General features: G+C 37.9%; 1 pseudogene; it reads right to left on the minus strand.

Annotated features, from left to right (window-relative positions):
- Nucleotides 1–15452, minus strand: part of LOC119524383 — a 76985-nt pseudogene extending 61533 nt beyond the window's left edge.
- Nucleotides 15453–27387: the final 11935 nt, after the last annotated feature.

Below are 27387 nucleotides of genomic sequence, written 5' to 3' on the forward strand. Positions count from 1 at the left end.
CAAAGAATATCTTTCCACCTAATTAAGTGCTCTTTGATTTCTTTTAGTAAAATTTTTTAATTTTCTTTGTAAAGGTCTTTTACATTCTTGGTTAAGTTTATTCCTACATACTTGATTTTTTTTAGTTGCTATGGTGAATGGATTTTTTTTCTTGATTGCCTCTTCAATTAGGTCATTACTAGTGTATAGGAACATTACTGACTTTTGTGAATTAATCTTGTATCCTGCCCTTCTGCTGAATTTGTCTGTTGGCTCAGGTAGCTTTGTCATTGATTCCTCAGGATTCTCCAAATACAAGATTATATCATTTGCATACAATGACAGTTTAACTTCTTCCTTTCCAATTTGGATGCCTTTTATTTCTTTGTCTTGCTGAATTACTCTGGCTAGAACTACTAGCACAATGCTGACTAACAGTGGTGACAGTTGGCATTCTTGTGTCATTCCTGATCTTAGGGGGAAAGCTTTCAGTCTTTCACCATTGAATGCTATGCTAGCTGTGGGTTTTGGAAGGTACTTTTATTTCCTGCCTTTTGAAGTGTATTATCAAAAAGGGATGTTGTATTTTGCTGAATGCTTTGTCAACATCAATCAAGATGATTGTTGGATTTTTCACTTTTGATTTGTTAATATGTTGTATTATATTGATTGATTTTCTTATGTTGATCCACCTTTGCATGCCTGGAATGAACCCTATTGTTCATAGTGTATAATTCTTTTAATGCACCTTTGGATTCAATTTGCAAGTATTTTGTTGAGAATTTTTGCACCTATATTCATTAGGGAGATTGATCTATAGTTTTCCTTTATTGTAGTGTCTTTAGTTTGCATGGAATATTTTTTTTTCCATCCTTTCATTTTCAATCTCTTTGTGTCACTGGATCTAAGATGAAAATTTTGTAAACAGCATATTGATGGATCATATTTTTTAATCCATTCTTCCAGTCTGTATCTTTTAATTGGGGAGTTTAATCCATTCACATTCAAAGTTATTTCTGTAAAATCAGTTTGTGAACCAGCCATCTTATCCTTTTGTTTTTAACTGATGGATCCATTTTTCCCTCTTTCTCTCTTTCTCCTTTAAGTTTCTCTTACTCATATTTTTCAGTTCAGTGCCCTTCTCCAGACCTCTCCTTTCTTTTATTCTCAGCTGGTAGAACTCCCTTTAGCATTTTTTGTAGGGCAGGTCTCTTACTAACAAATTATTTTAGCATTTGTTTATATGTGAATGTTTTAAACTCTCCCTCAATTTTGAAGGAGAACTTTGATGGATAGAGAATTTTGGGCTGGCAATTTTTTTCATTCACAATCTTAAATATGTCATATCACTGCCTTCTTGCCTCCATGGTGCCCACTGAGTAGTCAGTACTTAGTCTTATGTTGTTTCACTTGTATGTGATGAATTGCTTCTCTCTTGCTGCCTTCAGGACTTTCTCCTTCTCTTCAGCATTTGACAATCTGATCAGAATATGTCTCAGTGTGGGTTATTTGGATTTATTCTATTTGTTTTTTTTTGGTCTTCTTTGATTTGCATATTTATGTCATTTATAAATTTCTCAGAGTGGGTCTATTTGGATTTGTTCTATTTGGATTTATTTGATCTTCTTTGATTTACATATTTATATCATTTATAATGGTTGGGATGTGTGACAGTTTGTATATATATTATTTCCCCAAGGAAAAGCCGTATTCTTTAATGAAATCTTGTAGGGGCAGATTGATTAATCTTTTTGATTAGAGTGTGACATCTTGATTGAATTTTTCAGTGGAAATTTGACCCCACCCATTAGGGGTAGGTCATGAATAATTTACTGGAGTTCTTTAAAGGGAGCTCTCTGAGAGAGCAAAGAGAGGAAAATGGGATATGCTAAGCCAGGACACACAGATGTTAGACTCTTGGGCATTGACAGAGTTGCTAGCTAATGCTTTGAGATGCCAGCCCAGAGTTTGCTCTGGAGAAGCTAAGAGAGCAAAAATGCCCCAAGAGATGCTTAAAGATGCTTAAAAGATTATTGGAGGGGTGGGGCAAGATGGCGGACTGGTGAGCTGTTTGTTTTAGTTACTCCTCCAGGAAAGTAGGTAGAAAGCCAGGAACTGCGTGGACTGGACACCACAGAGCAATCTGACTTTGGGCATACTTCATACAACACTCATGAAAACGTGGAACTGCTGAGATCAGTGAAATCTGTAAGTTTTTGCGGCCAGGGGACCCGCACCCCTCGCTGCCAGGCTCAGTCCTGTGGGAGGAGGGGCTGTCAGCTCCGGGAAGGAGGAGGGAGAACTGCAGTGGCAGCCCTTATCGGAAACTCATTCTACTGATCCAAAATCCAACCATAGATAGACTGAGACCAGACACCAGAGAATCTGAGAGCAGCCAGCCCAGCAGAGAGGAGACAGGCATAGAAAAAAAACAACACAAAAAACTCAAAAATAAAAGCAGAGGATTTTTGGAGTTCTGGTGAACATAGAAAGGGGAAGGGCAGAGCTCAGGCCCTGAGGCACATATGCAAACCCCGAAGAAAAGCTGATCTCTCTGCCCTGTGGACCTTTCCTTAATGGCCCTGGTTGCTTTGTCTCTTAGCATTTCAATAACCCATTAGATCTCTGAGGAGGGCCCTTTTTTTTTTTTTTTAATCCTTTTTTATTTTTCTAAAACAATTACTCTAAGAAGCCCAATACAGAAAGCTTCAAAGACTTGCAATTTGGGCAGGTCAAGTCAAGAGCAGAACTAAGAGAGCTCTGAGACAAAAGGCAATAATCCAGTGCTGAGAAAATTCACTAAACACCACAACTTCCCAAGAAAAGGGGGCTTTCCGCTCACAGCCATCATCCTCGTGGACAGGAAACACTCCTGCCCATCACCAGCCCCATAGCCCAGAGCTGCCCCAGACAACCCAGTGTGACGGAAGCGCCTCAAATAACAGGCACACACCACAAAACTGGGCGTGGACATTAGCCTTCCCTGCAACCTCAGCTGATTGTCCCAGAGTTGGTAAGGTGGAGCAGTGTGAATTAACAAAGCCCCATTCAGCCATCATTTCAGCAGACTGGGAGCCTCCCTACACAGCCCAGCAGCCCAGAACTGTCCTGGGGGGACAGCACTCACCTGTGACATAGCACATTCATCCCTCAACAGAGGATCTGGGGTGCACACCCTGGAAGAGGGGCCCACTTGCAAGTCTCAGGAGCCATATGCCAATACCAAGGACTTGTGGGTCAGTGGCAGAGATAAACTGTGGCAGGACTGAACTGAAGGATTAGACTATTGCAGCAGCTTTAAAACTCTAGGATAACCAGGGAGATCTGATTGTTAGGGCCACCCCCCTCCCTGACTGCCCAGAAACACGCCCCATATACAGGGCAGGCAACACCAACTACACACGCAAGCTTGGTACGCCAATTGGACCCCACAAGACTCACTCCCCCACTCACCAAAAAGGCTAAGCAGGGGAGAACTGGCTTGTGGAGAACAGGTGGCTCGTGGATGCCACCTGCTGGTTAGTTAGAGAAAGTGTACCCCATGAAGCTGTAGATCTGAGAAATTAGAGATAAGGACTTCAATTGGTCTACAAATCCTAAAAGAACTCTATCAAGTTCAGCAAATGCCACGAGGCCAAAAACAACAGAAAATTATAAAGCATATGAAAAAACCAGATGATATGGATAACCCAAGCCCAAGCACCCAAATCAAAATATCAGAAGAGACACAGCACCTAGAGCAGCTACTCAAAGAACTAAAGATGAACAATGAGACCATAGTACGGGATACAAAGGAAATCAAGAAGACCCTAGAAGAGCATAAAGAAAACATTGCAAGACTAAATAAAAAAATGGATGATCTTATGGAAATTAAAAAAACTGTTGACCAAATTAAAAAGATCCTGGACACTCATAGTACAAGACTAGAGGAAGCTGAACAATAAATCAGTGACCTGGAAGACGACAGAATGGAAAATGAAAGCATAAAAGAAAGAATGGGGAAAAAAAATTGAAAAAATCGAAATGGACCTCAGCGATATGATAGATAATCTGAAACATCCAAATATAAGACTCATTGGTGTCCCAGAAGGGGAAGAAAAGGGTAAAGGTCTAGGAAGAGTATTCAAAGAAATTGTTGCGGAAAACTTCCCCAATCTTCTAAACAACATAAATACACAAACCATAAACGCTCAGCGAACTCCAAATAGAATAAATCCAAATAAACCCACTCCGAGACATATACTGATCACACTGTCAAACACAGAAGAGAAGGAGCAAGCTCTGAAAGCAGCAAGAGAAAAGCAATTCATCACATACAAAGGAAACAGCATAAGACTAAGTAGTGACTAATCAGCAGCCACCATGGAGGCGAAAAGGCAGTGGCACGATATATTTAAAATTCTGAGTGAGAAAAATTTCCAGCCAAGAATACTTTATCCAGCAAAGCTCTCCTTCAAATTTGAGGGAGAGCTTAAATTTTTCACAGAAAAACAAATGCTCAGAGAATTTGCTAACAAGAGACCTTCCCTACTGGAGATACTAAAGGGAGCCCTACAGACAGAGAAACAAAGAAAGGACAGAGAGACTTGGAGAAAGGTTCAGTACTAAAGAGATTTGGTATGGGTACAATAAAGGATATTAATAGAGAGAGGGGAAAAATATGACAAACATAAACCAAAGGATAAGATGGCTGATTCAAGAAATACCTTCACGGTTATGACGTTGAATGTAAATGGATTAAACTCCCCAATTAAAAGATACAGATACGCAGAATGGATCAAAAAAAATGAACCATCAATATGTTGCATACAAGAGACTCATCTTAGACACAAGGACACAAAGAAACTGAAAGTGAAAGGATGGAAAAAAATATTTCATGCAAGCTACAGCCAAAAGAAAACAGGTGTAGCAATATTAATATCAGATAAAATAGACTTCAAATGCAGGGATGTTTTGAGAGACAAAGAAGGCCACTACATACTAATAAAAGGGGCAATTCAGCAAGAAGAAATAACAATCGTAAATCTCTATGCACCCAATCAAGGTGCCACAAAATACGTGAGAGAAACACTGGCAAAACTAAAGGAAGCAACTGATGTTTCCACAATAATTGTGGGAGACTTCAACACATCACTCTCTCCTATAGATAGATCAACCAGACAGAAGACCAATAAGGAAATTGAAAACCTAAACAATCTGATAAATGAATTAGATTTAACAGACATCTACAGGACATTACATCCCAAATCACCAGGATACACATACTTTTCTAGTGCTCACGGAACTTTCTCCAGAATAGATCATATGCTGGGACATAAAACAAGCCTGAATAAATTTAAAAAGATTGAAATTATTCAAAGCACATTCTCTGACCACAATGGAATACAATTAGAAGTCAATAACCATCAGAGACTTAGAAAATTCACAAATACCTGGAGGTTAAACAACACACTCCTAAACAATCAGTGGGTTAAAGAAGAAATAGCAAGAGAAATTGCTAAATATATAGAGACGAATGAAAATGAGAACACAACGTACCAAAACCTATGGGATGCAGCAAAAGCAGTGCTAAGGGGGAAATTTATAGCACTAAATGCATATATTAAAAAGGAAGAAAGAGCCAAAATCAAAGAACTAATGGATCAACTGAAGAAGCTAGAAAATGAACAGCAAACCAATCCTAAACCAAGTAGAAGAAAAGAAATAACAAGGATTAAAGCAGAAATAAATGACATAGAGAACAAAAAAACAATAGAGAGGATAAATATCACCAAAAGTTGGTTCTTTGAGACGATCAACAAGATTTACAAGCCCCTAGCTAGACTGACAAAATCAAAAAGAGAGAAGAAACATATAAACAAAATAATGAATGAAAAAGGTGACATAACTGCAGATCCTGAAGAAATTAAAAAAATTATAAGAGGATATTATGAACAACTGTATGGCAACAAACTGGATAATGTAGAGGAAATGGACAATTTCCTGGAAACATCTGAACAACCTAGACCGACCAGAGAAGAAATAGAAGACCTCAACCAACCCATCACAAGCAAAGAGATCCAATCAGTCATCAAAAATCTTCCCACAAATAAATGCCCAAGGCCAGATGGCTTCACAGGGGAATTCTACCAAACTTTCCAGAAAGAACTGACACCAATCTTACTCAAACTCTTTCAAAACATTGAAGAAAATGGAACACTACCTAACTCATTTTATGAAGCTAACATCAATCTAATACCCAAACCAGGCAAAGATGCTACAAAAAAGGAAAACTACCGGCCAATCTCCCTAATGAATATAGATGCAAAAATCCTCAACAAAATACTTGCAAATTGAATCCAAAGACACATTAAAAAAATCATACACCATGACCAAGTGGGGTTCATTCCAGGCATGCAAGGATGGTTCAACATAAGAAAATCAATCAATGTATTACAACACATTAACAAGTCAAAAGGGAAAAATCAATTGATCATCTCAATAGATGCTGAAAAAGGATTTGACAAAATCCAACATCCGTTTTTGATAAAAACACTTCAAAAGGTAGGAATTGAAGGAAACTTCCTCAACATGATAAAGAGCATATATGTAAACCCCACAGCCAGCATAGTACTCAATGGTGAGAGACTGAAAGCCTTCCCTCTAAGATCAGAAACAAGACAAGGATGCCCGCTGTCACCACTGTTATTCAACATTGTGCTGGAAGTGCTAGCCAGGGGAATCCGGCAAGACAAAGAAATAAAAGGCATCCAGATTGGAAAAGAAGAAGTAAAACTGTCATTCTTTGCAGATGATATGATCTTATATCTAGAAAACCCTGAGAAATCGACGATACACCTACTAGAGCTAATAAACAAATTTAGCAAAGTAGCGGGATACAAGATTAATGCACGTAAGTCAGTAATGTTTCTATATGCTAGAAATGAACAAACTGAAGAGACACTCAAGAAAAAGATACCGTTTTCAATAGCAACTAAAAAAATCAAGTACCTAGGAATAAACTTAACCAAAGATGTAAAAGACCTATACAAAGAAAACTACATAACTCTACTAAAAGAAATAGAAGGGGACCTTAAAAGATGGAAAAATATTCCATGTTCATGGATAGCAAGGCTAAATGTCATTATGATGTCAATTCTACCCAAACTCATCTACAGATTCAATGCAATCCCAATCAAAATTCCAACAACCTACTTTGCAGACTTGGAAAAGCTAGTTATCAAATTCATTTGGAAAGGGAAGATGCCTCGAATTGCTAAAGACACTCTAAAAAAGAAAAACGAAGTGGGAGGACTTACACTCCCTGAATTTGAAGCTTATTATAAAGCCACAGTTGCCAAAACAGCATGGTACTGGCACAAAGATAGACATATAGATCAATGGAATTGAATTGAGAATTCAGAGATAGACCCTCAGATCTATGGCCGACTGATCTTTGATAAGGCCCCCAAAGTCACTGAACTGAGTCATAATGGTCTTTTCAACAAATGGTGCTGGGAGAGTTGGATATCCATATCCAAAAGAATGAAAGAGGACCCCTACCTCACCCCCTACACAAAAATTAACTCAAAATGGACCAAAGATCTCAATATAAAAGAAAGTACCATAAAACTCCTAGAAGATAATGTAGGAAAACATCTTCAAGACCTTGTATTAGGCGGCCACTTCCTAGACTTCACACCCAAAGCACAAGCAACAAAAGAGAAAATAGATAAATGGGAACTCCTCAAGCTTAGAAGTTTCTGCACCTCAAAGGAATTTCTCAAAAAGGTAAAGAGGCAGCCAACTCAATGGGAAAAAATTTTTGGAAACCATGTATCTGACAAAAGACTGATATCTTGCATATATAGAGAAATCCTGCAGCTCAATGACAATGGTGCGGACAGCCCAATTGTAGAATGGGCAAAAGATACGAAGGGACAGTTCTCTGAAGAGGAAATACAAATGGCCAAGAAACACATGAAAAAATGTTCAGCTTCACTAGCTATCAGAGAGATGCAAATTAAGACCACAATGAGATACCATCTAACACCGGTTAGAATGGCTGCCATTAAACAAACAGGAAACTACAAATGCTGGAGGGGATGTGGAGAAATTGGAAGTCTTATTCATTGTTGGTGGGACTGTATAATGGTTCAGCCACTCTGGAAGTCAGTCTGGCTGTTCCTTAGAAAACTAGATACAGAGTTACCATTCGATCCAGCGATTGCACTTCTCGGTATATACCCGGAAGATTGGAAAGCAGTGACACGAACAGATATCTGCACGCCAATGTTCATAGCAGCATTATTCACAATTGCCAAGAGATGGAAACAACCCAAATGTCCTTCAACAGATGAGTGGATAAATAAAATGTGGTATATACACACGATGGAATACTACGTGGCAGTAAGAAGGACGATCTCGTGAAACATATGACAACATGGATGAACCTTGAAGACATAATGCTGAGTGAAATAAGCCAGGCACAAAAAGAGAAATATTATATGCTACCACTAATGTGAACTTTGAAAAATTTAAAACAAATAGTTCATAATGTAGAATGTAGGGGAACTAGCAGTAGAGAGCAATTAAGGAAGGGGGAACAATAATCCAAGAAGAACAGATAAGCTATTTAACGTTCTGGGGATGCCCAGGAATGACTATGGTCTGTTAATTTCTGATGGATATAGTAGGAACAAGTTCACAGAAATGTTGCTATATTATGTAACTTTCTTGGGGTAAAGTAGGAACATGTTGGAATTTAAGCAGTTATCTTAGGTTAGTTGTCTTTTTCTTACTCCCTTGTTATGGTCTCTTTGAAATGTTCTTTTATTGTATGTTTGTTTTCTTTTTAACTTTTTTTTCATACAGTTGATTTAAAAAAGAAGGGAAATTTAAAAAAAAAAGAAAAAGAAAAACAAGGAAAAAAAAGATGTAGTGCCCCCTTGAGGAGCCTGTGGAGAATGCAGGGGTATTCGCCTACCCCACCTCCATGGTTGCTAACATGACCACAGACATAGGGGACTGGTGGTTGGATGGGTTGAGCCCTTTACCATAAGTTTTACCCTTGGGAAGACGGTTGCTGCAAAGGAGAGGCTAGGCCTCCCTATGGTTGTGCCTAAGAGCCTCCTCCCGAATGCCTCTTTGTTGCTCAGATGTGGCCCTCTCTCTCTGGCTAAGCCAACTTGAAAGGTGAAATCACTGCCCTCCCCACTACGTGGGATCAGACACCCAGGGGAGTGAATCTCCCTGGCAACATGGAATATGACTCCCGGGGAGGAATGTAGACCCGGCATCGTGGGACGGAGAACATCTTCTTGACCAAAAGGGGGATGTGAGAGGAAATGAAATAAGCTTCAGTGGCAGAGAGATTCCAAAAGGAGCCGAGAGGTCACTCTGGTGGGCACTCTTACACACACTTTAGACAACCCTTTTTAGGTTCTAAAGAATTGGGGTAGCTGGTGGTGGATACCTGAAACTATCAAACTACAACCCAGAACCCATGAATCTTGAAGACAGTTGTATAAAAATGTAGCTTATGAGGGGTGACAATGGGATTGGGAAAGCCATAAGGACCACACTCCACTTTGTCTAGTTTATGCATGGATGAGTAGAAAAATAGGGGAAGGAAACAGACAAAGGTACCCAGTGTTCTTTTTTACTTCCATTGCTCTTTTTCACTTTAATTATTATTCTTGTTATTTTTGTGTGTGTGCTAATGAAGTTGTCAGGGATTGATTTAGGTGATGAATGTACAACTATGTAATGGTACTGTGAACAATCAAATGTACGATTTGTTTTGTATGACTGCGTGGTATGTGAATATATCTCAATAAGATGAAGAAAAAAAAAAGAGTAGGTGGGGAGATAAAGGTGTATAAAAACAACAACAAAAAGTTATTAAGGGCATGTGTCTTCATAAGCTCTAGATATTGAATTTTGTTTTTTAAGGGTCAATGGCTTTGGGTAAATTTGTTTAAGAAGCATAAAGAAATAATAGCATTTTATAAGTGTGGAGGTTTATGAACTGATGATAAAGAAATGATGGATTGTTAACAAATAAGCAGCAAACATTTATAATATTGACATAAATAACTCTATATTTATACATATGTATGTAAATGTATCAGAAAATACAGTGTTTATTTTAGCATTCTAGTAGCCATATTGGGGAGGAATTCAATTTTCCCAGTAATGCTAACCTTGCTTAGAAGAGTTTGTGACTCTTTTTCTTTCTAAAAAGTTAATTTTACAACTAAGATCTCATTCTTTCGAATACTATCAATGTCAGCAAATGTTTACCCCTTGAAGGTGGATTTAAGTATAGAAACAACCAGAGTCATTTCAAAAGTCTGGGGAATAGGCTAGTGAAAAAGCAGAACTGGGTTTATGATGTCAAAACACACTGGTTTAATTTTATGGCTTGCATTAAGCTCTTAAGAACCATCCAGAATAAAAATATCTCACAGTATTTTAATACATTTAACATCATTAAAATAATTGCAATTTCCTATTGTGACCCTTTGTAAAGAAATACTACTTATTGCATGTCATATTTATTTAAAAAAGAATCCATTTTCTTATAGGTGTGGGAGACAAAGGATTGTTTTTATTACATAAAGAGCCCAAAAAAATAAAGGTACAGGACTAATAACCTAACAGATAGATATGTAAAACCCATGCACAGCAATTCACAAAGGAAGAAAAACAGATGTCTCACACAAATGGGAAAATATTTGGCTCAAAATAATTTTTTAATCTGGAGTTGTCAAACCAAACCAATGATTGCTTATAATATCTACTATTTAAATTAACAAATAGTAAATACAAAATTTCAAAATTTGGCAAAATATTAAAAGGAAAACACACACTTTGGGAGAGTAGACATTGAAACAAGAATTCTGGGAAATCAATTTTAATCTTGTATGCATATTTGCACACACACACATAGAAAAAGAAAGCAAGCAAAAGAAAGAGAATTTTATACACTGATGGACACAGAGAATGAGCAAGATTGACACACACCTACACATACACGTATACATATGTGCTATATTTATTTCCTTTAACTCCATAACACGATTTCTAAGAATTTTCTTTCAGAAAATAATCTTTAATAATGGAAAAAAATGGTTACTCAAATACAGTAATCACAATACCTACAAAGTGAAAACTAGGGAACCAATTTTAAAATCTAATATCTTACTCTGGATATCTCCCATACTAAATACTTGCAATGGTTTTGTTTAGATGATGTGTTTATGGCTTCTTTAAAATCTTCTTTCTACCCAACTGTCTTTTCCAAATTTAATATAGTGATCATATGTTCTTAATACAATCAGCACAACTAAGCTTTATTATTAGAATGCCCCTTAAAAAACACACTTCTTAAACTTCCTCAATTTGATAAAGGGCATCTATGAAAAACCCATAGCTAAAATCATATTTAATGGTGAAAGACTAAAAGTTTTTCCTGAGCATGAACAAGACAAGGATATCCACTCTTACCACCTCTATTCAACATATAATGGAGGCTCTAACCAGAGGAATTAAGCAAGAGATTCAAATTAAATGCATCCAGATTGAATAGGAAAACTACTTCTAATTGCAGATAACGTATCTCATATATGGAAAACCCCACAGGAATACAAATACACACACACACACACATACATACACACACACACAGCTAATAAATGCATTCAGCAAGGTTATAAGATACAATGTACAAAAAAATAATATATTTCTACACATTAGCACAGTAAATAATCCAAAAATGAAAAAAAGAAAGTCATTTTTTCATTTAAAGTATCATCAAAAAGAATAAAACAATTAGTAAAAATATAACTGAGGAAAGACAAGAAGTGTTGACTGAAAAGTATAAAGTATTATCAGGAGAAATTAAAGAAGATCTAAACAATGGAAAGACATCTGGTATTCATAGACTGGAGGAGAATATTGTAAAGCTGGCAATACTCCCCAAATTGATAAGCAAATTCAATGAAATTCCTATTATAATTCTATCTTTTTTTCCAAAAATTGACATACTGATCCTAATATTCACATGGAAATGTAAGGTATCCAGAGTAGCCAAAATAATCTTGAAAAAAGAAAAACAAAGTTGGAGGACTCTCATTCTTTAAAACCTACTACAGAGTTACAGTAATTGAAACAATATGGCCAGACAATAAAAATATAAATAGAGATAAATGGAATAAAACTGAGAATTCAGTAATAAACACTTACATTTACATCAATTGATTTTCAAAGCAGTCATAAGACAATTCAATGGGGAAACAACAATCTTGTTCAATCTTGTTTCAAAACAAATTGTGCTGGGACAACCAGACAGCAACATGCAAAAGAATGAAGTTGGATCCCAACCTCATACCCTGTACACAAATTTACTCAAAATGGATCAAAGACCTAACCCAAATAGCAACACTATAAAACTTTCTGAAGAAAACATGTATGCATATCTTTATAGGTTTGGATTAGTTAATAGTTTCTTACCTATAACACCAAAAGCACAAGTGACCAAAAAAGATAAACAAGACCTCATCAATATTAAACACTCATGTATTTAAAGGGCACTAATGAAGGTGAAAAGACAATCCATGGAATGGGAGAAAATATTTGCAAATCATCTATCTTAAATGGGACTAGTATCAATTGTATATAAAGAACACTTACAACCCCAAAATAAAAAGACAAACAACCCAATTTAAAATGGACAAAGGATTTGAATAACCACTTAAGCAAAGAAGATAAATGAATAGCCAATAAGCACATGAGGAGTTGTTCAACATCATTCATCATTAGGGAAATGCAAATAGAAATGCAAAAAGAAACCACACCAAGTTGCTGCCTAATGGTTAAACAACAACAGATATTTACATGTGTTTGACAAAGATTAGATTACATTGCTGGAGGAATGTAAAACAATGCAGCCACTGTGGAAAACAGTTTTGCAGTTCCTCAAAAATTAAACATGGGGTTACCATGTGGCCTGGCAACTCCACTCTTAGGTGTATGCCCAAGAGACTTGACAACATAAATTCATGCAAAATCTTGCAGTTGAATGTTCATAACATCATACATAATAGCCAAAAAGTAGAAAAAAATCCAAGTTTCCATTAACTGATGAATGGATAAATAAACACGGTGTGCCATGCCCTGGAATTCTATTTGGTCACATAAAGCAATGAAATACTGATAAATGCCACACCATGGATGAACCTTGAAAACATTATGCTGAGTAAAATGAGCCAGACATAAAGCGCCACATATTGTATGATTCTATTTATATGAAATATCCAGAGTAGGGAAGCCCATAGAGAAAGAAAGAACTTTAGTGGTTCCAGGTTATGGGGCTAGAGGAATCTGGAGAGTGCTGCTAAGAGATGTGGGTCTTTGTTCTGGAGTAAGGGAAACATTCTTCATTTAGCAGGTGTTGATGGTTCACAACCTTGTGAATCTACAAAAACACACACACTGAATCATTTACTTTAAAATGGTTAATTTTATGATATGAGAATTACATCTTAATACAAATCATATGTACCATTTCAAAAAATAAAACTAGTTCTTATATATTCACACACAGACACAGATACACAAGCACACACGCGCACACACACTTATATATTCACCTTTTTAACCACATAAGGTGTTGGTGGTGAAGGACATTATCTATAATGTTAGCTATAAGTTATCAGCTCATAAAGCATCTGGATTAAATAACATGTAACATTAAATAGATATTTCAATCAAGGTGGGGAGCTCTGAGTACAAAGAAGTTGTGTAAGTAGAGGGAACCACATGTCCCCTATCCTTGGAGCACTGCAATTCAGTCTCCAGCCGCTGCAACCCAACTCATAGCTATACTTATATTTAAGTCATGGAAAAGCACCTTGAGGGAATGACCCCACACAGGGGAGCTGCATAGTTTTCTTCTGCTCAATTCTGCAAGCCTAGTCCTCCCCCTTGTCTTCTGCCTCTGAGGCCAGGACTCCTCTTGGAACTGTGCTTCTGCCTGGGAAAAGCTTCCCCAACACCCAGCAATCAGCCCTTAACCCTGAGTCATCAAAAAGGTCAGATGCTCTCACCCTCTACTCTTCCAGAATCCTTTGTGTCCTCCAGTTATAAAGAGGTAGGAAGGTATGGAAACTATAAACTTCAGTCAGATAAGACCCAGCCTGTCTCTATCAGACGACCCCAAAAGCCTGCCTTGGAAGAAAGCCAGGAAACCATTCAGACTTGCTGACTGCATTAGTTTCCTACCACTGCTGTAATAAATTACCACAAACTTAGTGGCTTAAAAAAACACAAATTCATTATCTTACAGTTCTGGAGGTCAGAAGTCTGAAGTGAGTCTTACCAGGCTAGAATTAGGTGTCAGTAGAGCTGGTTCCTTCTGGAGCCAGCTAGGAAAAATCTACTTGCTTGCTTTTCCAGTTTGAGAGGCCGCCTGGTGGTTGCTTCATCCATATTCAAAATATGTCACTCCAACCTCTGCATATATCACCAAGTCTCCTTTTGCTGACTGCTCCCCATGCCTCCCTCTTATAAGGACCTTTGGGACTATATTGACTAACCTGGGTCATCCAGGATAACCTTCCAATCTCAAAAACTTTAACTCAATCACACATAAAGTAACATGTACACAGGTTTTGGGGACTGGGACATAGACATTAGAGGGGCTATTATTCAGTCAACCACAGTATTCAATTGAGATGGGGCAATGCTGCCAGCAGTAACTTCAGTGTTTCCTGAAAGAATACTTTCAACCTACTTTATATTTTTCACTCCTCTACTATGATATGTGGCGATGACTGAGGATACATTTCTTCACACTATATTGAGTTCAGACTGATGACGTCCAGCACTAGACAATGATTTTTCTTTTTTTAGGAAGCATAGAATGGCCACTGACCTATATTAGGAAAATAGAAGGAAACCAAAGCAAACAACTGACAGGGTGGAAAGTATAGGTGTTTTCCGGTTGGTTTGGAGTTTGGTGTTTAAAAATTCAGTCATCCAAAAATACCCGTGCCCTCAAAGAGTCCCTGAACATTAATTAGTGCTTGATCAACCATGTTATTTATTTACAGTGGGTGTTAATGGTAGTTCAGAGGGAGGACTGGAAGAGATCAGTAACTGTGTCATTCAGGAGTTAAATGATGATAATAAAAGAAACTCCAGTAGGTATTCTTATTTTTACTAACATTTTATAAGTGATCAAACTGATGCACAGAGCACTTAAGTGACAAGCCAACATATCAACAGCAGAAGTAGGCTTTGATCCATGCCAGCCTCTTAGGTTCCTTGGTCCTCTCCAGCCTGGCCTATGCCCCAGTCAGTTTCTGAGTGTCTGGTCATATGATTAACCACCCACTCACCTCTGCATCAGGATCTGGCCATGCTTCTCTACTTATCATGTCCTCCTGAACCTCCCTGCTGACCTTCACCAACATTTTCCTTGGATGCATGTTCTTCCTGCACATTCAATCCAAAAGAAGCCACACAGGCTGCTATTTATTTGCTGCCAATATGAGCATGAAGGTCAGGCAGACCTGAGATCAAATCCCAGCTCCTGACCATGCTCTTAGGAAGGATGCTTCAGCATTCTAAGCCTCATTCACCCTTATGTTTAAAATGAAAGAATCTGGAATACAGATGAGGTGGGTATATGGAATAGGGATTTAAGACTTAAAATGTACAGTTTCTATCTGGGATGATGAAAATGTTTTGGTAATGGATGGAAGCACAATGCTGTGAACGTGATTAACAGCATTGAAATATATATCTGAGTGTGGTTAAAGGAAAAATGTTAGTTTGTATATATAGTACTAGAATAAAAGTGTTTTAAAAAATTCCATGGTACTGCACTCCACAAAGAGCGAACCCTAAATTAAGCCATGGAGTATGGTTAATAGCAGAATTATAAAAAAGAAGCTTTCATCCATTGTAACAAATGTTTCACATGGAAGCAAGGTGTTAATAATAGTATGGTGGTATGGGAAACCTGCATTTTATGCATGATTGTTCTGTAAACCTACAACTTCCCAAAAAAAAAAAAAAAAGAAGAAGATAAGGCTAGGCTATCACTTAATTCTCCGTAGGAGAAATGAAAGTTATAATCATAATCCCCTGCATTTGTAAATCCCCCACAGAGCTGTTTTGCAATATGTCTTGTTAGAGAGGAGGGGAATCTGAGGCTCAGAGAATAAATGTGGCAGACCAAAGGCATAGAGTGGTACAGTGAAAGCTGCAGCCTAGGACAGACTCCAGGGTGAGGCTAATCCCACCCACTACTAGTTGAGCAATTTACACAAGTTCATTCACCATTCCAAGCTCCGGAGAACTCTGCTTAGGGAGGGTGGTAGCTAACAACAACAACAAAATCTATCTATGGTTAAATTGAAAAGAGCAAAGAAACCTAAGTAAACCAAAACAGTCATGAGTCACAATCCATGCTAATGGTTTTGAACTTTGCAACTAATAATATGTATGAGTAACATTACTTATACACTGCTGGAGCTTTAAGCAGTTCCCCATTTTCTACTTTTCCTGCAAAGCTTTTGTTCTTCCCACCCAAGACATCACATGGAATTCACTTGAAAGTGATTCAGAATAATATTCTTGATATATTATTGAGATAAACTTGAATCTATCTTAGTTTTAAATGTAAATTATTCCCAAACTTTAGTGCTCTATTATGATAACAAAGTATGTGCGGGACACTTCAGAAATAGTTTCAACTCACTGGTATTGCAAATTGATTTAAAACCCACACTGAGATTCACACAGTTAGGCCTTGCCTCTTGTTTCACCATTCTCAGAAAAGAACAGCAAGGTCAAGCAAATTTTTCTTATTGTTACTACTGAATTTTAGCAAGTGGTTCAAACCAATTGGAGCTTTGGATAAATGTAAGGGAGTGGGAGGAAAATGGCTGGAAACAGGAGGGGCAATGATAATTTGGATGAATATAGTAAGAAAACAAGGCCATGCTGAAGCATGAAGAGGTTTGGCTGCACAAGGGTGAAGTCACCTTAACACTGGTCCTTGTTTCCTCCTCTGCTGGGTCTAGTTCAATAAGTTCTGCTGAACAAATTGAGGTATGAAAACACTTTGAAAACTAATTTCTACAATGCAAATGTCAGCATATATGAAGAAAGTTAAAATGTAAGGACATATTATCATTGCATCCACTTTATTATTTTATTTATGAATGCTGACAATAAAAATGTTAAATTTCTTTGTCTATGTTCACATTTTCATAAGTACGTCTTTCCATTTCTCTTCAGTTCTCAACTCTTGCTCAATTTTGCCACATAATTCCTCTTTGGGAAAGTCAGAATTTCAGCATCTGTCTTCCCCCATGCTAATGACAGCAGTCTCCACCTCCACACAACAGATAATGAGCTTGCCATGATGTTGTCCTGGTTTCCACTAAGTTTTTATTTGGGTCCCAGTGATAGAGGAAATTATGAGTGAGAGGAAAACTGTTTCTCAGAAGCCTGCCTGACGATCCTATCATGGAGGTGGTGAAAATTCATGTTCTGACATGGTTAAATATTTTAGAAGGAAGAAATTTAAACCCTATTAGTTATAACAAAATGTTCTGTGGCTTGAAGTCAAAGGACTTTAATGCCTTCCACCCCAAGCCTTTGTAACTTGTTGATGCTTCTCACAATAATCTTTGACATCTGCAAAAGTAGTTCAGGCCCAAGGTGCCATATGCTTGTCTTACAGTATTATTCTTTACTCTGGTCTCCCCATTACTTCTCTTTCTCTTCTCCAACTCAGTCTACTAATTTCTACCAGCTCAATCTTCTCCATTCATAACTTTAATCTTATTATACTCCTGTTTAAAAATTGTCAAATACTAACCATGACTTACTATTGAACAAAGTCCAAACCCCTTCCTGACCTTTTATGGTGGATGGAGGCCAAAGAGATCTACCAATTTCTAGCTGAGTGATCTTTGGCAAGATTTTTAATACTCTGAGGATTTCCTTCATGTAAAATAAGTATAAATCTTATCTCTCAAATTTATGGTGTGATTGGATAAAAGTAATTATAAAGCACTCATCTCAGCTGACAGTTCTCCTCTCTTTCTTGCCAACCCACCTAATTCCATCCATCTCCATGTATCCCAAGCCCCGGACCAAAAGAATTATTGATTCTTCAGTACACATGATACCTATTATGCTCCACACCTCCTCTTGCCTTGTTCATGATGTTTTGCCTGCCTGGCAGACCCTCCTCAGAGAAAACATCACCTGACCAAATCATGTCCATCTCCAGGACATGGTTTCAGCACACTCTTTTCCATCCAGTTTTTCTTTCTCACCTGATCCAGGGTAAGTCTTTCTTCCTTGAAGCTCTCTAGCATTTCTCTTGTACCTCTCTTATAGAAACACTTGCCTAAGCAAGTTGTTCAGCCAAAGTTTTATTCTCCCAGTGAGATTGCACACTTCATTCTTCTCTTTATCCTCTGCGGTGACCAGCATTTCATCGAGGAGAGGTTTTGCAAGGGAACAATACTCATAAGTATTAAAGGAAGTAAAAGAGAAGGGACCTCTAATCACCCTCCTGGGATGGGAGGAGGGGGGCGAAACTAATTTATGGAACAACAGGAGAGGGTTGGGATGGAGCTTTGGGATAAGAACAAGAAATGAGTAAGCTCATACAACTATGAGGAAGAAAATAATTAGCCCAGCCAGATGTTATAAGTAGTACCCATGATAAGGACAGAATCAGCTGTGAGCTCAGAACCAAATGGAGTATGGGAAAGAAAACAAAACTACTGATTTGAAAAATGGAGAACACCATAAAATCTGATATTTAGAAATCATCCCCCACCATGACCTTCTAGCTCATTCACTTTGCATATGATATAAGAAAAAATGAAAGCAAAGTTTCATCCCTCAAAATAGATATATTTTTGGACTTAAAATTAAGCATAAGTGAAAAAAGGGCTTCTTTGTTTCTGCTAAATTTCTGCTTTTTAGTTTTCTTTAAAACTTCCTTTCCATAAAACTTTTCAGTTTTGAGTGCTTAATATATGGCAGACCTTATTCCAAGTTTTTTTGTTTTTTTGTTTTTTTATCTGCAATAACTAAATTCTTGCAACAATCTTATGAGATAGGCATTTCTATAATGCTCATTTTACAGATGAAGAAATTGAGGCACAAAAAATTTAAGTAACATGTCCATTGTCACACAATTAATGTTTGTCAGAACAGAAATTAACCCCCCCAAAAAAAACTGCCTGATTTTAACCACTTTAATAAGTTTTATTTCAAATATAATATTATGTAAATTGACTCACATTCTCTCCTTCTCTCTCAAGTATAGAACTTATCCTCATTGATTAGGGCCATATAAAGTTAAGAAAAAAATGTAATGCTTTACTTTGGATTTTTGCTCTTTGCCAGCACATATGTGTGCACACACACACACACACACGTGCACACACACACACACACCACTAGCTCCTGGCTGAAAAGCAACCATGGTGCTTTAAAAATCATTCTTGAAACTTCAGAATGATAGCATTATTTTAAGGAGAAAGCACATCTTGCACAAGCCATACACATAGTTTATCAAGAGTTTTAAGCCCCACGAAAGATTCCTTGGGGGCGAATTCTTCATCATGAGCAAAGAAACATCATTCTCACAAACCCTCCTGTCTCTAAACTTAATGTTCTCCTGGCTCCCTCTCATGACTGCACTCACCCTGGTACATCCTGCAAATATTTGCTCCTATTTATTACTTATCTGTTATCTGCATTTATCCTCTTTAGACTCATTTAAGTTTTACTTTGTTGGAGCCAGAGTGGCTACACTTGAATCTTAAGCTTCTGGGTGGTATGGTTCCTAGATCAGGCTCCCAGTACAAAGCCCTGGAACATTCCTTCCACTTTACAGGGATGTAAGCCAACTCACCTCCCCCTCTGGTATAGGTTTACAGTCTCAATGTCTCTAGACATATTAGATTTGAGGCAGTCAGTCTCCTAGTTAGAAACTCTCATCCTTATTTGCAATATGAAATAGTTAGAATGTAAAATATTCAGTTGGGAAGGGATCTTAGACATGACCGCAAGTCACTCTCCCATTTTGGAGATGGGAAATGGAGTCCCAGGCATTAGAAGTGATTTGAGCACAATCCTGAATTATGCTAATGAGTGCCAGAGTTGGAGCTTGCGGCCAGTGTTTTTGGCTACAAGATGTATGTTTTTTAACAAGTTTCACTGTATGCCAAAACAAAAAATAGTAATGCTTCATGGAGACACCATATATGTCAGATACTTCATTGATGAGATTAGGCTTTTATATGATTCCATAATATGATTGCATATTGGTCTCTTCCTTTATGTATTAGTAGTCATGATACTGGTTCAAATTCTGAGCTGAGTTCAGAGGTAAGTCAGCACCAGGCCAAAAAGGATGTTCTATGCTGCCCAAAGGGAGCTGTCCATTTTATATAGATCATTCTGTACCGAGGTGGAAGATGCATAGAGAGACACAGGAGGTAGGAGCTCAGAGCCCAGGGATAAGAAACTCCACCCATTCAAGACAGCAGAGGGATTATTAATATTTACTGAATGGAAACTTTGGAATGGAAATCTATAAAACACTAAAAGTTCTGTACCACAGAATTCTTGCATTAATTTCCACTTCCTCTCTGCAGTGAATACTGGGACCCTTGGTTGAGAGGAACTAAGGGAAATAAACAGGCTCCCTCTGACTCCTTCATCTCTGGTTCTTTTGTTAACTCTTGTCTGGAAATTTCTCAGCCTGTGGCCTCCATGTCCCTGTGTGCATGATTATTTCCTTGGATCAGATTTTTTTATAATTCTCATTTTCAAATAATGATTCGTCTTTCTATTGATTTGCTTGAAGTATGGGCTTTGAATAGGGTAACTCAAAGAACTCTATTCTTAATCAGATTGAATTAAAGAAAAAATGATGTGACTGACTTCTGGGGAGTGCTACTCTAAGTATGATCTGCAGACCAGAGCAGGTCCAGCCACCCTTAGTCAGCTGTCCATGATAAGTGCAAAATGAGATAGTAAGCATCAAGGTTTCTGGAACAACTTGACAGTATAATTTTATCTGTGTTGACTCTAATAATGACAATCTGGCTTGTATGGTTCATGTCTTTGGTATTTTCTTCATTCTATTTTTCTAGTAGTTCATTTAATTTTACTTTACAAAAGTATTAGTCTGTGATACATGGGGCCAGAGAGAGAGGGTCAGGAAGGGGTGGTCCATCCCCAAAGATAACTTGAGAAGCACGGCTCTAGCTTATGTTGCATAATGACTGTAATGAGAACAGAAAACAAAACAAGCAACTCTAGCATTCTTTGAGTGCCTTCTATGTGACAGGCAGGTAAACATGATGCCTTAGTTGATCTTTACCAAAACTCTACGATACGGACTTTCATAAAGTCAATTAGAAAATGAGGAAACTGGGGTCAGGAGAGTCATTTGATTATTCAGGTTGGAATTTAACCTCAAATCTAAGCCCATACTTCAAGAAAATCTAAGTAATCTCAAAAGCAGTACTCTTATTAATCCTCCTGCATACTCCTGCTACAAAACATATAATTTGGGATGAGGCTTACCTTCTCTAAGTGATGATAATTTCAGTAAGATCAGCATCCAGATCATATGCCAATTTTAATGTCTGTAATCCCTAGCTTAGCACTAGAGGCAATTTCCAATTTTCAATATATTCTGGGTAATTGGTGCTACACGAGAGTTACCCTTGCTGTTAAAATGCTTCATTTCAGGTAAAAGGAACCAAGTATTCTGGGATGAACCAAGCAAGATCCACTTTCCAGTTGCTCACAGCTTCTATCAGGGAGGAGTCTTTGCATAATATCTTTATCTAGAAGCAATTAAGCCTTAGACCATCTCTTTGCATCCAACAGGATGTTTTGTTTGTATCTATGAGCTCTGTGTTTGTACATGCTTGTGTAGTTTCAGGAAAAGAGGGAAGAAAGGGAAATAAACTAGCCAGGACTTGTAATTTTTAAGGCCTCAGATTACTACAGATGAACTCAAAGGAATAACAGTACTGCAATATCACCAGGAAACATTTTGTCATATGTCATTATCTCTGATCCCAGTCCACCTCTGATATCTGTAATGCTAGATGAACCAAATGATTGAGTGCCATTTTATTTTAGATTTTAAACGTGAACATTTAACACACCACAGTGCAGGAGAATTCTCCAGACCGCTAAGATTAATCGCTGTAGATTTTCTCCCTGTGTCTATTTCATTCAGAATGAACGCACTTTGAAGAGAGTTTATCTCTCTGCTCTGGCCCCTACTATAAACTATATTTCAGCACTTACCAGCACCCCAAGCAGAGTATGCTAAGTGTAACCAAAGCCGTAGACAGTTGGTGAGATTGATATTTCAGAGAAATTGAAATTCAGTAGAATGTATTTTTCATCAAAGTGCAAAGCTATACCCTGGGATCCCAGAGGAATCAGGAACCTGAAACTGTGCAACTTTTTTGACAGCATGTCAAAGGCACCACTACAGATGAAAGAGCAGTGCAAAGGTAAGAATGAAGAGAATGGAGTGAGACCCCATACCCTGGGGGATTTGAAATCAGGGCAGCCCTAGAAAATCCAGATGTCTAGTTACTTATCATTGTGACATGCCCTTCTCCCCAATTTACCTTTCCCAAATGCTGCCATCTTAGCCTAGTTACTGCAATGTTCTTAAGAATCATAATCTCACTAAGAATATCCACCATTGAGTGGATGCCCAATGGATATTAAGTAATATGCTTTAGGTGTAATATAAAGGTTAGCTCTTTTTACTCTCCCCTTCATCTCAGAAGGTAGGTACTTTTACCATCATCTTTTAGATGAGAAAACGGAAGCTCAGGGTGGGTAAGTAACAAACCCTGGTCACAGAACCAGTGAGTTACAGAGCCTGTATTTAGAGTCAGACTCAATGAATGTCTAAACTGCTGTCTTTTTGCCATTACATTTTCCTCTAACAGGAAGTCTAGTGGACCTGATAACAATATTCTGGCTGGAAAAATGCAGAGCTTTACACTGGAAAGTCAAAATCGTATGTCAAACTTTTGGCTTCTCAGTTTGAGAATGGGCGTTGGAGTATTCTTTGCAAGAACATTAGCTTTAAGATTTGCACAGGCACTCCCACACCTCTGTTTGTTGCAAGGGGATGCAAATAAAGCACACAGCACCCGCTCCTTGAACATGTGGCATTGCTTCCCTTCAAAGTCCAAAGGGCAAGGTAAGGGTTCATAGATGGTAATAAATGTCCTACTCCATCCTCTTCCAAACCACTGCAGAACATTCAAAGGCAATAAAAGACAATAACCCAGAGGTTCATGGTCACACCAGACAAAGGCAAGTACAGGGACAGGAACAGCTACATCAAAAAGCTCGCAAGTCGCTATTTCTCCAAGTGTCCTCTGCAGTGCAGCCATCCTGGCAAATGAGATATTAGGCTAAGCCAATGGGGGAAGCACTGCTCTACCCATATTTTAGAGATTCACTTTTGCAAATTAATATACCAAAAGCTCTGGGAGACTCTACCATTGAAGAAAAAACAAGCTTTTATTTGATGTAGCCCAACACCTTGCATAATGCCCATAAATAAATATATTTGCTTTAATGATATGTTGTAAGGAACAACAGCTTCACTTTCTCCTATAGGCTTATTAGACCACTCAAAAAGCTGTAGGTTCTTGGGGTACCCAAAGGAACATGGGTTTTGCCATTGATCGCCATCTCCTTCTCTGGATATGTACACTAACATCATTTCTATCCAGGTGAACCAAGTGAAAGGAGAAATAAAAGGCAGGTTAAAATGGAAAATAAATGTAAAAACATAAATGATAGGGGCCTATTAACCATCTCGTTTTTGGACCTGTAACACTTTGAAAGTATGATGACTGAAACAGGACATGCAAACTATTTTGCAAATAATTTAAGGAAATTTATGGACATCCAATAGGTGTCCATTGGCACTCCATCCCCAGCTAACAAACCCCTAAAGAATCATTAGAGGCATATAGAGTATTAAGACTTTAGCTCTCAGTTAATACCTTGGAAAGAATCAGCACTTACTAACTGCAGAAAGAAAGGAAAGAGCAACCAATTAAAGAAATATGAGTATTGTGCCTGGTAGTAATATGCACAATAAATATTAAGAAAAGAAGACTACTTATTTACTGACAGGATGGGGGGCAGTTAAGAGATTTCCTAAGGTTATAATCCTATGACAGAGCTAGTATTTAAGTCTAGCTTTGTTTGAGTTTCAAAGCATGCCCTTGCTATACCATGTGGCCAGTTTAATGAAAGATGGGTATGCAGTGGTTTCTAGTTTCAAGGAGTAATCTATCAAGGGGAGTTAGAGGTATGCATATGACAGGAAAACTAAGAATACAGACAGAAGAATACACTAGTGGCCCAATGAGACAGTATGGTATGAAAGAGAAAGGAAGGTTCAGTTCATGCTTTAGGAATGAAAGAAGAATTCTTTGATGTGTGTGTGTGAGGTGTATACGCATGGTTTGTGTTTATGTGTACATGGTGTGTGTGTGCATGTGTGTGTGTGATACAGTGGCACAGCCGGTATGAGAGCAATGAGAGCACCAGAATCTTCCATGGGTGTCCCTAACCATGGCCTGTAAGGGTCATGTGGACAGGAGCTGGACTCTTTACCACTGTCTACCCTGCACATGGCTGCACACAGTAGGAACTTAATAAATGCACACTGAGTGCATGAAGTGGCGTGGCTGAAAAGAGGGGCCAGCTTGTAGGAGACTGTATATGCCTACTGGCCATACTTGAATGCACCACTAACCCAGGAGAACACTAGATAGGAGTGAGCAGGAGTCCGTGGGATGTTTCCCAAGCGACAGTCTTAACATACTGAGTCCAGTCAAGCTGTAGCTTTTCTCTTTGATGGGTGCAGTCACCAGAGTTAGAGACCAGTGTCCTTCCCAGGGCTGAAATCCAACTCCCAGCAGATGCAAGATGGAGCTTCTGTGAAATGGTGTAGAATAGGGAAAGTACCATGGGTTTTGCAGACAAACAGACAGACCTAGAATCAAGGCCAAGTTCTGTGGCACCAGTGATGCACCTTGGGGATAGTAGGGTTTTTCCCTGGCAGAGTTTCATTTCCTTCATTTTCCTTTTTTTTCTTTTTTTTCTTTTTTATTTTTAACTTTTTTTTTTTTGAAATAAATTCAAAGTTATACGAACAGTTGCAAAAACAATACTAACCCCATACAAAGAATTCCATCATACCCTGATGCCCCTCCCCCGATAGCTCAATCCACCAACCTTAACATGCTGTCACATTGCTATTTCTTTCCCTCCCTCCCTCCCTCCTTATCTATCATCCATCATCTATTGCTCTGTCTTCTGAACATATGAGAGCTAGCTGCACACATCCTTGAACATACACTATAATTCACGTATACACTTCCCATGAACAAGAACATTCTTTTATGCAATCCCATTAAGTGCAGCTACGAAGTACAAGAGATTCAACAATGATACAAAGCTTACATTCTATATTTCCTTTACCTTATGTCTCAATTGTGTCCCTTTGAGCCACCTGTCCTCTATCCTCCAATCCCATCCAAGTTCATCCTTGGCATTCAATCATCATCTATTTAGAGTTTTTTTTATTTTTATTTTTATTTTTTTCAGTTGTGGAAACATATATACAGCCTAACTCTTCCCATTCCACCCCCTTCCTAGCCTTCCATTAGTGGGATGAATCACCTTTAGAATGTTGTAATTCTCTTTCCCACCATCCATTACTAGAAATTTCCCTTCACCTCAAACGGCAACCCCACCCTCATTTCTTAACTCCCCATTGCCCCTTCCCCCATTTCTCTTAACCCAAACTCTACATTTCATCTCTATGGTTATATTCTCTGATAATTTCTTTGTGTTTACCGTGGGGATTAAAATTAACCTCTTAAATCCATATCAATCTTATTTTTCTTTGATACCACCTTCACTTCAATAGGACACATAAACTATGTTCCTATACTCCTCCATTCTCCCACCTTTATATAGTTGTCTAAAATGACATATTTTACATTGAGTTCAAAATCACTGATTTGTCATCAGAGTTTGTGTAATTTATATGATGTAGGAAGTAAATAGTGGAGTTACAGTTCAAAAATTATTGACTTCTATTTGTATTCCATTGTGGCTGGAGAATGTGCTTTGAGTATATTCAATTTTTTATTTATTTATTTATTTTAATTTCTTGAGGATTGTTTTATGTCCCAGCTTATGGTTACTTCTGGAGAAAGATCCGTGACCACTAGAGAAAAAAAAAAAAAAGCACATTCTGGTGCTTTGGGATGTAAGGTACTATATATGTCTGTTAATATTCTCTATATCTCTTTCTCCTTTCTGTTGTTTCTCTGTTGGTAGGGCTCCCTTTAGAATCTGAAGTAGGGCAGGTCTTTTATTGGCAAAGTCTCTCAGCATTTGTTTGTGAAAAATTTAAACTCTCCCTCGAATTTGAAGGAGAGTTTTGCTGGATCAAGTATTCTTGGTTGGAAATTTTTCTCTCTCAGCATTTTAAACATGTCATGCCACTGCCTTCTCGCCTCCATGGTGGCCACTGAGTAGTCACAACTTAGTCTTATGTTGTTTTCTTTGTATGTGGTGAATTGCTTTTCTCTTGCTGCTTTCAGAACTTGCTCCTTCTCTTCAGTATTTGACAGTCTGATCAGAATATGTCTCAGAGTGGGTTTATTTGGATTTATTCTATTTGGAGTTCGCTGGGCATTTATGCTTTGTGTATTTATATTGTGTAGAACGTTGGGGAAGTTTTCCCCAACAATTTCTTTGAATACTCTTTCTAGACCTTTACCCTTCTGTTCCCCTTCTGGGACACCAATGAGTCTTAAGTTTGGACGTTTTATTTTATCTATTGTATCCCTGAGATCCATTTCAATTTTTTCAATTTTTTTCTCCATTCTTTCATTTTTTCATTTTCTGTTCTGTGGACTTCTAGGACTTTGAGTCTTTGTTCAACTTCCTCTAATCTTGTATTGTGAATATCCAGAATCTTTTTAATTTGGCCAACAGTTTCTTTTATTTCCATAAGATCTTCTATTTTTTTATTTACTCTTGTAATGTCTTCTTTATGCTCTTCTAGGGTCTTCTTTATGTTGCTTATATCCTGGGCCACTGTCTTCTTGATGTCCTTTAAATCATTTGCCACATTTTCATTCCTCGATTGAAGTTCTTTGATTACTTGAGCTAAGAATTGGGTGTCTTCTGATATTTTGATATGGGTGTTTGGACTTGGATTCTCCATATCATCTGGTTTTATCATATGCATTGATATTTTCTGCTCTTTTTTGGCTTCTTGGCATTTGC

The sequence above is a fragment of the Choloepus didactylus genome, assembly GCF_015220235.1.
Source record: "Choloepus didactylus isolate mChoDid1 chromosome 11 unlocalized genomic scaffold, mChoDid1.pri SUPER_11_unloc1, whole genome shotgun sequence".
Classification (NCBI taxonomy): Eukaryota; Metazoa; Chordata; class Mammalia; order Pilosa; family Megalonychidae; genus Choloepus; species Choloepus didactylus.